The sequence below is a fragment of the Marmota monax genome, unplaced genomic scaffold (genome assembly GCF_021218885.2).
Source record: "Marmota monax isolate L192 unplaced genomic scaffold, Marmota_monax_Labrador192_F-V1.1 WCK01_AAM20220418_F8-fsc00006, whole genome shotgun sequence".
In the NCBI taxonomy this organism is placed as follows: domain Eukaryota; kingdom Metazoa; phylum Chordata; class Mammalia; order Rodentia; family Sciuridae; genus Marmota; species Marmota monax.
Genome location: NW_026693712.1, coordinates 19,574,951 through 19,591,152, shown reverse-complemented (window position 1 = coordinate 19,591,152; position 16,202 = coordinate 19,574,951). Strand labels below are relative to the sequence as shown.

The 16,202-nt window shown below is 40.6% G+C and overlaps 1 protein-coding gene and 1 pseudogene across 8 annotated transcripts in view; both read right to left on the bottom strand.

The window, feature by feature from the left end:
* Positions 1–16,202, bottom strand: part of Sil1 (SIL1 nucleotide exchange factor) — a 262,407-nt gene that overhangs the window by 232,873 nt on the left and 13,332 nt on the right. For 4 of the 8 annotated variants that reach the window (XM_046460366.2, XM_046460365.2, XM_058584300.1 and 1 more), the window contains one exon: positions 10,318–10,413. The exons of the other annotated variants lie outside the window; for them this stretch is intronic. The gene's annotated coding sequence lies outside the window, so the exon portion shown is untranslated. The remainder of the gene's footprint in view (positions 1–10,317; positions 10,414–16,202) is intronic. 8 annotated transcript variants of the gene reach the window in all.
* Positions 8,407–13,428, bottom strand: LOC124103717 (protein CBFA2T1-like; annotated as a pseudogene).

Below are 16,202 nucleotides of genomic sequence, written 5' to 3'. Positions count from 1 at the left end.
GAGCTCTCTGGTAACTCTTCTTAAAGGGACACTAACCCTATGGGATCAAGGTCCTACCCTTACAACCTCATCTAACCTTTATTACTTCCTTATTCAAAATACAGCCATAACTAGGGTTAGGACCACACATATAAATTTTGAGAGGACAGAAACATTCAATCCACAACATCCCCTGAAGGAAGAGACATGTTCCCAAAGAGCAGCTCACACACTGCAAAAGGTAAAGATAGAAATAGGTAAGAGGGTGACCTTAGGGATATTTGCTGACCATAGTGGGGGACAGGTAATCGTAAAACATTCAGAGCAAAGGGGGCCCAGGTGGATATAAGAGAGAACTATTCCAATACAAAGAAACCCATTAAGGAACATTTCTCAGATGATGGCCAAGTAATAACCATAATATCTTCTCTCTCTCTCTCTCTCTCTCTCTCTCTCTCTCTCTCTCTCTCTCTCTTATACACACACACACACACACACACACACATATACACACATACATACATATAGGATACCTAATGATAGTAACTACATACCTGGAATTTCACTAAGTGTTTACCATGCAAGATTTCACTTGATTCTCATAATGATTCAGTATGGAAGATAATTACTATAATTACTATTTTTATTTTACAAATAAGAAAGTACGTTCAAGTTGGTAAGAGTCATTTGTCCAAGGTCACCCAATGTGGTAAGTTCTAACTTTTAGAAGATGTAAAGTTACCTTATAAAGGTAAAAGGGCCTTTGCAGATTTGATTAAGTTATGGATCTTTTTTATTAAGTATTGATTTTTTTTTAGTTGGACACAATACTTTTATTTTGTTTACTTATTTTTTTATGTGGTGCTGAGAATCGAACCCAGGGTGTCGCATGTGCTAGGCAAGCACGCTACAACTGAGCTATAACCCCAGCTCCTAAGTTATGGATCTTAAAATTATTATATTGGGTTATCCAAGTATTTAGCTCCTAAATACAATACAAATGTCCTTATAAGAAAGAGGCAGAGTAAGATTTGACATAGACACAGAGAAAGGTAATAATGAAGGCAAAGCAAAGAGAGATCTGAAGATGCCAAGACGGAGTACTGCAGCCATAAACCAAGGAATGCGGGCAGCTGCCAGAAGTTGGAAGAAGCAAAGCAAAGATTCTACCTTAAAGGCTCTGAAGAGAGTACAGTCTGCCAAGACCTAGATTTCAGTCCACTGATACTCATCATGGCATCATGGGCCCAAAAAGAATATTCCTAATTCTGTTATATTTTCAAAGAGGTTATAGCACCTCTTATTCACTTGATCCCATAGAGTTAGTGTCCCTTCTGATCTCCAGAGCTATGAAAGAATAAATCTGTTGTTTTAAGCCACCAAGTTTTTTTAAAGATTTTTTTTAAATTTTTAGTTTAGATGGACAATACCTTTATTTTATTTATTTATTTTTATGTGGTACTGAGGATTGAACCCACTGCCTCACACATACTAGGCAAGAATTCTACCACTGAGCTACAACCTCAGTCCCCTTAAGCCACCAAATTTATGTTAATTTGTTACAACAGCTATAGGAGTCTAATATCACAGCTAGTAGCAGCAAAACTAGGCTTTGAACCTGGGTCCGTATGACTCCAGGCTTGCACTCTTAAGTGTTATGCCATGCTCCTTTTCTACACCCAGTTTCCCCAAGCCTGACCTCACCACTCTCTGACAAGCAACCCCAACAAGAACTGAAGCAGCTGATAATGACAGCTCCTCTGCTGCAAGACCTTCAGATGAGCCTCTCCTTTCTTCCACCACCATTACAACGAAACCTCATCTGAGGCTGAACCACCCTTTAGCGTTCTAATGAGCAGGTACAAAGAGTCCAGAATTCAATGTCTTCATGAGAACACAAGTCAAATTGTTCAACAAAGGTTTTCATCTAACTATTTGCACTTAATTGTTTTCCAAATCATCAAGAAGTTCCTAACCTCTGCAGTTCTGCTCCATTCAATCCACAATTCACTCTTTTCCATACAGAAATGTTTATGGAGGAGTATCAGCCCACAAGTACCTCAGTTTCCCTTCTGCCCCTGAGAAGAAATGCCATTCACCTCATATGACTTCCCAGGAACAGAAGGAGAAGGAGCAAGCCATTCTGCACCCCTCTCTGGAAGCTTTCAGGTCAAATGCTAGTATGCGTAAGCTGGTGCAGAGGTGCCTTGAGTTAACCAATTCTGAAATTAACAAGCAAGCTAATAAACACATTGTCAGGACAAAGGTACAGCATCTCAAAATGCACTTTCTGAACCTATTCTGACAAGTACAGTTCAGTTTTAATTATTTACAGCACTTCAAAGTTCAGATGGCAAAACACAGCAGTGTGTTTTGTAAAAATTATGATATCTTGGTGATGGAGGACATTGTGGCTGCTGAGAAGCTAACAGGACCAGTTTGAGGCTCCTAGGAGAACAATCAATGTGTTAGGTTCACAAAAGGGAAGACAGAATTCAGTAATCTAATAAAACAACAGGTAACTTGTTAAAGTACCCGAAGTTCTCCTACTTTCCATTTTGCTAGTTCCACCCACCCTCAACCCTAATCTTCCTTCATGGTTCTTCTAGCTACTTTCCACCTTCTTAGCTCTTGCCAAAAAGGATGCTATTAGTCCATTTTGTGCTGCTATAACAGAACACCCAAGATTGGATAATTTATAAAGAACAGAAATTTACTTCTTACATATTTTGGAAGATGAGAAGTCCATGATTGAGGGTCAAACATCTGATGAGGGCCTTCTTGTTGTGTCACAACATGGCAGAAAGCACCACATGGGAGGAAGGCCAAATTCATTCTTTTATCAGGAACCCACTCCTTACAATAACAGCATTAACCCATTGAGAAGAACAAAGCCCTCGTGATCTAATCATCTCTTAAATGTCATGCCTCTCAACATTGTTTCATTGGGGATTAAATTTCCAACACATCAACTTTGGGGGACATGTCAAACCACAACAAAGTTCAATTTGATTTTCTATTAGTATCCCCAAATAAAAACTATAGCTACCATTTAGAAAATAGTTACTTACTAGGTATTGGGCTCACACCAAATCTGCATCATAGATAACATCCTTATCCTATTACAGAGAAAACTGAGACTGAGAGACATTAAGCCACCTTCCCAAGGTAAGGCAGAGCCAGAATTAAAGCAGATCTGACTCCAGAGCCCAAACTCTTAAATATATCAAACTTCCTGTCTCCCAAATGAACTGGGGCTGGTACTTACTACTGTCACCTAGAAAAGACCTTAAGGATAAAAATCAACAAATCTTTGGTTTGAGTCTTCGAAGTATTCAGAAAGACAAAGATACTCTTAGAACTGTCCAGAAAGCTGGGCATGGTTGTGCACTCCTGTAATCCCAGCAACTCAGAAGGCTAAGGCAGGAGCATCACAAGTTCAAAACCAACCTCAGCAACTTAGCAAGGCCCTAAGCAACTTAGCAAGACCCTGTCTCAAAATCCTGTCTCAACATAAAAAATTAAAAAGGGCTGGGAATGTGGCTCAGTGGTTAAGTGCCCCTGGATTCCAAACCCAGTACCAAAAAAAAAAAAAAATTGTCAAAAAAAAAAAAAATGCCTTCCATTCTCAGAAAGAATCATCTGGAAAATATTAATGATCCCTAAAAATTATTGAGAGAGGCAAATGGATCTAGAAATGAAGGCAAGCTTACCCATTCCCCAGATGAACCCAAATTCCCAGATTTAGCAGTACCAAAGGCAGCCCACCCACTACTCCCTATACCTGCCTAAATCTCAGCAGGCTGTCACCAACAGGATCCTCATTCCACCACCAGGCAAATAATGGAAATCCTCAAGTCTGGGAGAGAAAACCAAAAATAATGCAAAAAAGGGAAGGAAAAAGTACTACGAGAACAAAGCTCAACTCCTGTTTAATATGTACCTGCAAGTTCTGATTTTTTATGCTTCTTAAATATTCTGGCTCTAAATTAGTTTTCTTTGCTTAGTCTTAATTGTTGCTTGAATTTTCTTCAAATGGGTCTCCAATGATGTTGAAAAATGTAATTGAAAGGTCAACTTGTTCCATGGGAACTTTAGGGAGATTTCTTGACATCTTGCTCTGAAATGCTATTTTGTAACTTCATAGGATAATACTCCAGAATTAATCATGATAAAGAATTCTCCATTTTCCCTGGCAACAGGGTTCCTGGAGGGCAGGGGTGGGGGCAGCAAGAAAGATGGTATTAAGCTGGAGAGATCTCCTCATTTAGCAGCATATGCACAAAACAGGTTCCCAAATTCTACCCAGATCACTAGACTAGCACTGACGCCATCAAAATCTAAACCTGCATGTCACTCTACAACACTGTTCTTACTGATGGGGGAATGACCAGCAGGATGCTGGGAGGTAAAGAACTAGGGCAGCAAAGCAAGGGAATGGAGAAGAAATGTAAACCATAAATTAGGGCTAGAAGCCCTGCTGCTTCTCCTGCCAGGAGCTGGCAAGGAAGGCCTGAATCAAGTTTCTGAAAGGTAAGACTATGAAAGGGGAAGTTAAAATAAATTGAGAGAGAGAGAACGGAAAAAGATCAAGGAGAGAAAGAGTCTTACTGTACTAGGTTTGCAATTTGTCTTATTTCAAAGCCAAGTCTCTGAGTGTCAGATTTTTTGAAGTTTAAGAACTTTAAGCCTGCTTGGGGGGAAAAAAAGTCACTAATTCTCTCTGAAAGCCTCCAAATTTTGTTGCAATGGAGGGCATTTGCAAGAAACAGGATAAGTTCTTCTCAAAGAAGTACCTAGTCCTTGGAATTGTGTTTATGTGTGCATGTGTAGGAGGCATATCCCAAAGCTGTTCCCATAGCAGCCTACTATCCCATCCAATATATAGGTGAAGGATAAGGGTCCAGAACTGGAAGGCCTGATCCACCAAATCCTTGTGAACATAAAGATTGCAGCTGATTGTGAAGAAGTTCTCACTCAATATTTAAGTAAAGAGGAAACCAATGCAAGCCAAAATTTGGTGCAAGTCTGTTCACTTTTTAATAATGACAAAAAAACCCAACTAAAAAAATTTGTTTTAGGGGTGGGTTATGGCTCAGCAGTAGAGCACTCGCCTTGCACATGCAAGGCCCTGAGTTCAATCCTCAACACCACATAAAAATAAATAAATAAATAAAGTTATTATCCACGACTACAAAATAAATAAATAAATAAATAGATAGATATTTTTTTAAGTTGTTTTAAATAGGAAGCCTAATTAGGCATTATCAAAACTTGGGCCATCAACCCCCTGGTCAGAAGCATCTCAAGTTTTGGAGTCTGGCTGATGTGCCTTTACATGGCATGGAATCATAAATGATACACAAATGGAGTAGAAGAGTGTAATAGTACATCTTATCCACCCCAACCGTCTTTCAACTATCACTAATAATAATAATAATAATAATAATAATAATAATAGCCTGGAAGAGATGGAACAAAACATACTACCTACCACCTGACCAGAAGACAGCTATGAAATTTTCTAAAAGAAAATACTCTTTGAAGAGAAATTGCAGGAACAACATAGGGGCCAGGAAACACAGCATGTGAGAAAAGATTAAAGGAATAGGAATCATCATTTAGCATAGAAAAGACTAAAGAGGGAAGGTGAGAGGAGGCTAAATAATGATTTTTACATTCATAGAAAGTTATTTAAGAAAGCCACTGATGCTCTTCCAAAACTCTACTTTTGGGGCCCAGAAGCTTTTTGTCTTGGTAGATCACAACTGAAATTTTGGCATAAAAAAGAGCAGGGGAGCTTCATTACAAGTAGACTTCTAGATACGTTTAAACATAAGCTAAAGATTATTCCAGATGGACAGAGGATGGTCAACCTAACTACAGCAATAAAGATCCAGTATAGAGTAGAAGCAAGAGTGGCCAGGTATTGTCAGTCACCCCCAAAGCTAAGTCTTTCAAAGAAGGGAAATAAGCAAAGGAGAGAGTTAACAGGGATGCTGCCTGATGTTATTCACTTGAAAGACTTATAAGTAGTGACAAGTCAACAATAACTCAGTCAGGTTAGGGGAACTAAGTGCTTTGAGAAAAAGAAAAGGAGAAGGCAGTCTTCAATGATAGATGGGAAACACAGAAATGAGTGGTGTCTCGAAAAACAACCTTTTCAGAAAATCAAACCAATGGCCCTGTTGTCTAACCTTGCTCCAGATATTCTCTCTTGCTCCTCTGTATCCCTGGGGTTTTATGTTCTAAAGACCAGGGTTTTCAGTGCCAGTAACATTTAGGACACAGATATTTGCAAAAGTGGCTAGAATACCACCTCCTACTTCCTCCAGGGAGCTTAGAGCACTTCCCTAGCAAAGGGAAGAAAAAGGATTGCCTTGGCCTTGCCAGGTGGCCACAACAGCACTAAGCAGCACCACCTTCAGTCTCTATGGTTCCCAAGATTACTGGCCCTGTCAAAAAGAGACTAGTTTAGCAGGTCCAGGGTCTGTCTCACACGGCCAATATTTGTCATGAAAAAAACAGGTCACTGTCAAAAAAGAAGTACTGTCCCCTCATGTCTCACCTTGCCACCCATTCACATTTTGTGAATTTGTTTCCATCTGGCCATTGTCAATTTGTCAATTCTTGGCTAATGACCGTGTATAAGAACTTTGATAGTATTGCAAAAACTGTTGGTAGAAAAACAAAGTGAGATAAATTTGCCATGTCCTGGTGAGCTTTTGTGTTTGTTGTATTCCAAGCAAATGCATTAAAACTTGCCTCCTTATAACAGAAAACCTAAAAATCAATGCTTAAAGCCCAGCAACTACAAACTCCTCTTTCCAATAACAAAATGCCAAGAAGAAAAAGAGCTACATAAAATGAAGCAAGGGAAAAACAGCCTCTCCTCAGAATTTCCCAAATACTAGAGGGGTGGGGCTGGGGGAGAGCACTTAATAAATAATGAACAGGAAAGAAAATCATTTTGATTACATTTATTTAAGAAACAAAGCAATATGAATATGAACACCTGTGCACCCAAGTTCTAAGTAATAAAAGAACACATTCTCATTCACAAGCTCATTCATTCAACAAATGTTTAATCATCTACTATATGCCAAGTACTGTTCCTAGCACTAGGAATACAACTATATACAGGAGAGACAGAGTACCTCTGCTCATGGAACTTATACTCAAGTAGAGGAAAAACACAGTCAACAAGGAGCAATCAAACAAGAAAAATATCAGATAGTGATGGTTTGTATATGATTTGTTCCAGCCAAAACTCATGGTGAAACTTGGTCCCCACTGTAATGGTATTGAGAGGTGATGGCTCCCTTTGCCCTCTCTTCTCTGTACAAGTCTACTTGCTTGTGTGCCCTTATACCTTCTGCCATGAGTTGAGGTAGCGTGGGGCCCTCACCAGAAGCCAAGAAGATGCTAGCACCATGTTCCTAGACTTCCCAGACTCCAAAACCATAAGCCAAATAAAACTTCTATTCTTTACAAACTACCTAGTCTCAGGTATTTTGTTATAGCAACAGAAAATGGACTAAGACAAATAGTTATGTTATGATCATAACTTAAGTAGTCACTTTATGCTAGATGAAAGGGAAGGCCCTTCTTGTAAATAATAATGGATCTGAAATGTGAATGAATAAGAAGCCAATTAAGATGAAAGAAAAGTATCCCAAGAAGAAGGTACAGTTGGAACAAAGACTCTCTACTCAAGGAGCAGAAAAGAGGTTCACTGTGGCCAGAACACAGAAGGCAAAAAGAGAGTATAGGAAAGAAGATATTAAGGCAGGCAGGGAGGAAGGGATCAGGTTTACTGGCACTCACAGAGTCAGGCCTCTGGCCTAAGATTCTGATAACACTACCATCCACATTTCTATCAATGTTTGTCTTAGGTAATCTCCAAGAAAATCAAAATTATCTCTACAGCTCTTCTCTTCTCCTAAGCCCCCAACAGAATCACCCTTAAAGTTCCTCTCATGGCAATGCACCTCCAAACTCCAGCCTCCACCCATTACTCAGTTCACAAGTTGCTTCCATATTTTAAGTATTCGTTATTACGGCATCCTACATCTTAATACCCCCCTCTCTCTCTCTCTCTTTAAGGATATGTAAGTATTTCTGTTCCCTGAGCAGCCTTTATTTTAAAAATCATGATAAAAAATAGTATTACTAACAGCCGGGCATGGTGGTGCATGCCTGTAGGCCCAGCAGCTCTGGAGGTTGAGACAGGAGGATTGCGAGTTCAAAGCCAGCCTCTGCAATTTAGCAAGGTCCTAAGCAACTCAGTGAGACCCTGTCTCTAAATAATTTACAAAATTGGGCTAGGGATGTAGCTCAGTGGTCGAGTGCCCCTGAGTTCAATCCTCAGTACCAAATAATAATAATAATAATAATAGCATAAGAAATAACTATTCAGGGCTGGGACTATAGCTCAGTAGCAGAGCACTTGCTTAGCATGTGTGAGGTACTGGGTTTGATCCTCAGTACCACATAAAAATAAACAAATAAAATGAAGGCATTCTGTCCATACACAATTACAAAAAAAAATTAAAAAAAAAAAAGAAATAACTATTCAAGATGGTCATCTGAAGCAAAGATACCTAATGTAACCAGGTCAGGGTTGACAGGACTCTGCTGCCTGTAGTGATTGCTGCTACTGCTGATGTTCTTTTTCAAGACGTAGGCATTACTGTACCACTTGACCTGTAACTCAATTCTTCCTGGTCCACTTCTTGACATCACCTTAATACAGTGAGTAATCACCTTCTTTTTATATTATGTCCATTGTGCTGTTGAACAGATGATCAGGATGTTCCCATTCTTCTGCCCATTGTTCTGCTCATCTGTCAGTCAGTCTGCGATAAATCATTTTTTCTTGAGATCTGCCATGCAACCCCATTGGTCTATTTCTGTCCCTGAAGTTCCTGTGGCTGGAATGTCTAGAGGAGTCCCTGTAGTGGTGGGCAATAGCCATATCAACCAAACAGTAATGCTAAGGTGGGGGGGGGGGTGAGGTGGGATGAGACAGGCCATTTAGCTGGTAGGATAAGCTCTTATTTGGACTGTACTGCTGGTCTGGGATAATAGTGTATGGTTGCTTCCTTGGATGTTCTAGTGCAAAGGCTCTCTGTCAAAGCCATTTTCTTTGGTTCCATCTGGATTTCACCTCTTCATGTTTTCCTTTCCTCAATCAAGCAGCTCTGAGTCAACAGGGGAGGTAGTACTGGCATCCAGCTGTTCATGCTGGGCAAGGTACTTGGCAGGGTTCTATTCGGCCAGCCTTGTGCAGTGTAGGAGCTCACACTGCAACAGAAGCAGGTTGGCTTTCAAAAATGGGATGACAAAAGGTTGTAGTGGGAAGTTAGCAGTTTGGAATGAAATTCTTCAATTGTCAGAGTTCATCAGTCCTAGCACAAGGGTGTTGCCTCTTTCTCTAATCTGCTACAAAGCACAAACTGCCTCAAGGTGGTAAGGAACTGTTTCAGCTTGCTAGTTACCATAGGCTGAGGGCAGATGTTGATTTTTTTTTTTAAATTCTTAAGTTTTTTTTTTTTTAGGTGGACACAATATCTTTATTTTACATTTATGTGGTGCTGAGGATCAAACCCAGTGCCTCCCGCATGCTAGGCATGCACTCTACCTCTGAGCCACAGCCCCAGCCCCCAGCTGTTGATTAATCAGAGAAGAGGAAGGCCTACTGCCAAAGCCACTGAGCAGCAAGGCAGCACCATCCAAGGTTGCAGACAAATGGCTTGTGCCACTAGTTAATGTTTTTGGTGTAAATGAGCTGGTTCTTAGCCTTGAATAGTCAGGGGCAGTGGCATGGTTGGAAGGCTAGATTGCATCTTCACATCCTGTGATTGCTTTAGTCATTTCTTATTCCTTTTGCCAATGGCATCATTCTTCTCATCATCTTTAGGTTTCCTTCCTCATCTTCTGAACTGGCTTCATCCTTCTGGTTCCTATTACAGACCATCACATCTTATGCAACATATATTCTGGTTTCTCCTCCAATCACATAAATCTTTAAATTTTTACATCTCATGGAACAAATTCTTCCAAGGAAGGACTCCCTCTTGCAGGAGATCTCATTACTTGCTTAACAACTCTACCTAGATATCCCATTGACAGTTAAGTTTAGAACCAAACTCAACACCTTCCTGTGGAAATCTGTACCTTTTCTTGTATTTGAATTTCTGCACTGAACATTTCCCAACTAGCTGACCAAGTCCCAAACATCACAATTCTCAATACCAATTTCTTAATCTGTTTGGGCTGCTATAACAAAACACCTTAGACTGAGTAATTTATAAATAACAAAAAATGATTGCTCACAATTCTAGAAGCCAGGAAATCTAAGATCAAAGTGCCAACTGATCCAGTGTCTGGTGAGGGCTCTTGGATTCATGGATGACACCTTCTTCCTATGTCCTTAAGACAAAAAGAGCAAAGAAGCTCCATCAGGTTCTTTTATAAAGGCACTAATCCCATTCATAAGACAGAGCCTTATCACCTTATCACCTCCCAAAGGCCCTACCTCTTAATACCATCACCTTGGAAGCTGGGTTTCAACATGTGAATTTAGGAGGGACACAAATACTCAGACCATGGTATTATCATTATTCCCCATCTAGAGCTGAGAAAACTATGTGTAAGAGAAATAGAGTAACTTAACCATATCACACAACTTAAAAGTGGTGAAGCGGAGATTATAACTAGTCAACTCAAGTCCAAGGGCCATACTCCTAACCACTATGGAAGCCTGTGCAGCACAGCCTTCCAGATGAGTAAATGAAAGGGGAAGTGGGCAAGGTCACTGGTCTAGGGTTTGAACCACCCATCTTGCAGCTGTTTGGCAGCATGTGACGTCAACCTAGTTTTTTTTATATCATAGGCCCCTCCTGTACCTCAATCTTCCTGGCTACACATTGGGAAAAACAACTCTAGCTAATTTCTATCCCTTCAGACATGGGCTACTGCCAAGAGAGAACATGTACACAGCTATAATAACCAGAACCAGAAATGTTACACAAACCACAGGTGCTAGGTTTGCTAACCTGACACACTGTATCTCAGGGAGTTGTCAATGTCAGTGGCTAAAGGGATCCAAGGTGAAAGGGGCAACTCCTATGCAATAATGACAGCCAACAGAGGAACTGCAACACAGCAAGTTACAAAGGATTCTGGAGCTGTCAGATGTGAACAAGTGACAGGCATGAAACCTCCAGTCCTTTTTCTAGGCAGGTGGAAAGATGCCAAAAGCTGGCAGCCTAGGCCACTATGTCTGCTGAGTAGCCAGGTAGCCCCAACAGTATCCTGAATATGGGCACTGAGAGAGAACTTGAATTAGGAAGCAAAAGGTGCTACTTTCAAAGGTAGCACCTTCAGTCTTTAGTCTGAAGTCCATTTAGCTGACAAGTAATTACAGAAATGTTCTTTTTCTGATCTTCATTCTTACTCCCTCATTAAAATCCACCCAATGTACTATCCAAGAGAGTTGACCATGATGCAAATTCAATTATCTCACCACCTAAACCACAAACAATCCTTTAAAGATATCCCTGTTCCCCAGGTAAATACAAAATGCCTTGCCTGGGTTGACCAGGCCTGCCCCGCCAATCCCCCCCCAACCTCATCTTGCAACCTATCTTCTCTCATTCTCTATGCTCCAACAGTTTCAGTTCCTCTTAGAGATCCCCACTCCCACTGAGCCCCTGGAGCCTTTGCAGAGCTGGGCCTTCAGCCTGAAACACTCTTCAACCTTATGTCATCTTGCTCAATAAATATTTGCTTGTTCTTCACAATTTAACTCAAACATTACTTCCTCCAGGAAGTCTTGTTCATATCCTCTTGGCCCCAGGACCAAGTCAAATCCCTATCAAATATTCTCATGGTACTTCATTCCTTTATTTTAATACACTTACTATAATTGTAATTTTATATTTATGTGCATGATTATAATTTTATTAATGTCTATATTCATCAATGCACTGTAAGAAGGAAAAGACGACTGTATTTCAGGGCCTAGCATAGTATCTGGAATGTAATAGCTGTTCTATATACATTTGTTGATTGGAAGAACAAAGTTTCAGAGAGAAAGGAAATGAAGCTCTGTCCAAATCAAATGGTTCTACTTCGAGAAGCTGTTCTCCCTATGTGACCTTAAGCCAAATTATTCTTTCCCCTTCTCCCTTCTTCTTTCCCAAAATTCTCACAGAAGTTACTTTCTATGTCCAGTCATTCTTCCGGCAGGTGGTAGCCATAGTGACAAGCTGGCCAACTGCCAAAAATAGTTTAAAAAGATATCACCTTGTCTGAGTGCGCCAGGCTTCCAAAATAAAAGTCCACAGCAAAGGCCTAGTTAGAAACACAAAACTTACCCAGTAAAGACACAGAGCCAAACAACCAGCCGCCCATGCAAGGAATGAATGATCCTCAAGGTACACATTGCTCCCAAATGACCCACCCAAAGGATAAAGGGGAAGGAGGCCACAGGGGTCTGAGACAGAAGTAGGTGTACTGCTCCCTGAAGAGATTTTAAATCCTCTTTTTTTTACTCCTTGGATAAAGAAGAGATGTACCCAAATATTAAATATCAAAGTCTCCCCTGATGAGGCAGCTTCAGAGTTGGTCTACAGATCATGGCTCACAGAAACAACATCAGTACCTGAAGAAGTTCACTTAAAGCTCTAATTGAGGACAAAATTCTCCCCTACAGAAGCAAGAGGACCTTCTCCATGCCCTTCTATTCTTTAGAATAGGCAGTGGAGGCAGGATGAGGAGAAGCAAAAGAATTTACTGAGCATCACATAATGCTGAGCATAGTGACAGGTACTTTAAAGATAGGTCAGTTAAAAGCAAACAAGAAATGGATGAGCACATGCACAGGTAGCTGATGCTCAGCTAGGTTAAGCAACTTCTTCAATAGTTATCAAATGGCCAGGCAGTTGTCAAACCCAGGTCTCCCTGAATCCAAAGCCTCTTTTCTCCTCTTTTCTCATACAAATGGATGTAACTGACATGAACTACCACTTCCTAGGTACACAAATCACAGTTCACAGAGGGATAAGACTGAATTTCCATGTGAAATATGATATATCAAGAACTATGTAATAATGGGGCTGGGGATATGGCTCAAGGGTAGCGCGCTCCCCTGGCAGGCGTGCGGCCCGGGTTCGATCCTCAGCACCACATACAAACAAATATGTTGTGTCTGCCGAGAACTAAAAAATGTAAATAAAATATATTTAAAAAAAAAAAAAAAAAGAACTATGTAATGTTTTGAACAACCAACAATAAAAATTAAAAAAAAAATAAGACTGAATTTCCTAGAAATTCTAAATGAGCCCACAGAAATGAAGTCTCTACCTTTCCCAGAAGTCTTTGGACACTGGTATGATAATCCTGCAGTCTGAGCACCTTGAACTGACAGATGGTGTGCTCCATCATACCATCAGAAAGAAAGCACCTACACGGTAGATAATACCAGCTGAAGACTCCATAGCTCTTTTAGCTATGTAGAGAGGGTAGCACCTCCATACCTGAAACACCAGCATCTATGCAAAGCATAGCACCCATTCATTGTGCTACAGTTCAGGGTTAACCCTTCCCCCTACACTCATTTCAGGATCTGCCTCTTATCAAAAACTATGCCAGATGATTATTATAATGATAACTATTATGCCATTATAATAACATTATTATGCTTTTTTCCTGCACTTGACATCTGTTGGCTGATAGGTTTAACTGGTTCATAAGCAATAATTATACAGTGCTTTCTCCTTTCCAACCAAGCTTCTAGCGTGACTCTTAACACTAAATTCAACTGCAACAAATGCCCAGTCCCAGCAGCAGTAGGATATGTGGTTCATCTGGCTTAACCACCATGCCTTTGATGGTCTCAGTGCCAGAAACAGGCTCCACTAGGTCCCTAATTGTTAGCACATTTCCCCACCCTCCCAGGAAGGTGACAGGATTTTGAGGAAACACCAATTAACAAATAATTTATTGTTGAAAACTCCAACAGGGCTGAAGGAGTCATACACAGGTCTCAGTATGCAGAGGTACAAGCAGTACCAACTCACAATGTCATACACCGCTGAAAGAGGAGGAGGAAAGGAAAATGTATTTCTCCATTGGGAATTTTCAAATAAATGGTTCCCAGAGAGCCATTCTGCCTTCTTCCCCACACACATCTCTTGGCAAATGCCAGCAAAATTGGTAATAGGCACAGGAGCAGGGAACAGAAAGCTATCTTAGGCCCCTATTTTGAAGCTGAGAAATCATCATCCTGGCTACAGGGACTCCTTTATACAGAGCCCAGCAGGGGCCAAAATGAAGTGTGGAACCCAAAGCAGAAAGCAAGTCAGGACACCTCCAGCCCGTGAATCTACCTGTCCCACTATTTATGACAAACAAGATTGAGAAAGACATGATTCTATTACTGCAGAATATCAATATACCTGAATTACATGTTAGCCCTATTAAAGTAAAAGCAACCCACAGTGAGGCTACATAAAAAACACGTATGATAAAACAAACCCTGCCAGGAGACCAGGGCTGCCCTGCTTTGTTCTCTACCCTATAATACACAGGTTTTTGGTTTTTTTTTTTTAAGGCAGAGAAGGGGCAGAATGTTATTTGAATTTAAATTACTAGCGAACACTATAATCTGTGTGCAAGGAGAAAAGGAATATTCAGGAGTGCCAAGCACAGGCTCTTGGGACATGTGTAGCCAAGGCAGTAGTGGCCCTAAGAGCTTTCTCCTTCATCCTCAGCTTGCTGCTCTCATCATTTGGGAGTAGGCAAGCCAGAAGGCAAGGCCCATGCAGCACAAAGAGGCACTGTCCCCTAGGTCTAGGGAGAAGATTGCTCTCTGAGAAGGAAATTAACATGAAGCAGCACAGAATGAACAAGTCCAGTCACCCACAGAAATAACCTATCTGAGGATAGGGTTTGAGAGAGGAGTTACTAAAGTCAGAAACCACATCTGTCTCATTCACCACCATATTCCCATGGATAAACAAGACTTGGCTTAGCAAATAACTATAAACTGAATGGAAACCAGAAAGACTCCCTGGCTTGGGATTCACTGATGAGAGCTAGAATCTGTTATCTGGGATAGAAGAAGGACTGTGGTCTATCCAGGCATGGTGACATGCCTATAAACCTAGCAACATGGGAGGCTGAGGTAGGAGGATTGCAAGTTTGGACCAGTCTTGACAATTTAGCAAGACATTCTCTGAAAAAATAAAGTGGAAGGGAGTGTGGCTTAGTGGTAAAGAACCCTTGGGTTTAATCCCTAATACTACCAAAAAAAAAAAAAAAGTGGGGGGGAATCATCTTCTGCAAAAAATACATACAGAGGAACCTAGAAAATAAAAATTAGCATCTCTAATACCTAGTTCCCTTACAGAATGACAAGGATATTCTGGTCAGGTTAAAGATACAGCCCTAGAAGGATAATACAGAGAGAAGAGGAAAAAGAAAGAAAGAGAAAAACAAGTAGAGCAAAACATTTATTGAGTGCTTACATATATTAGATGTATTATTATCACTACATCTGAAAACCCAGGAGGCAATAGGTATAGAGAGGCTAAATTAGCTTCTGAAGGAAGAAACAGGAACAGAGAGGTTAAATAAGCTTCTGAAATCTCACAGCTAGTACTTAAATTTGAGTGCAGATGATGCTAATACCCAAAACTTTTCCACCATTTTTGCCTTGATAAGATGGCTTCCCACCTAGCCTCTTCTGTACAGGACAGAATGTTCTTTCCCATCCACACAATCATCTTGGTAGTCATGGTCCTTAGAGTGAGTTAGTTAACTGGAAGTATGACTTGATGGGTTCTTATTAATTCTAGTTTCTGAGAAATCTCCTGGAACTTAAATCTGGGTAAACCAGCTGCATTTCCAGGGCTAGAAAACTGCCCACCTGAAGGCCCTGAGTAAGCCAACAGCTAGTATATCTATAGCTCTCTCTGGCACAGCACAGGTCAGGGGTGGGAAAGGAAAGAATGGAATACAACCTCTACATGCTCAAGTTTTCTTCAGAGATTGAAAAAGAGCCTCCGCAACTCAGAGATGTGTCAGTAATGCACAGACTGCTCCTTAAAGACTTCTAAATTCTGATTCAAGTACACATTGCAAAGGTAAAAAGTCTTAGCTTTCTGCCTAGTCTTGAGAAGCAAATGAGCCTTCCCTCCATGGTACCACTGCTT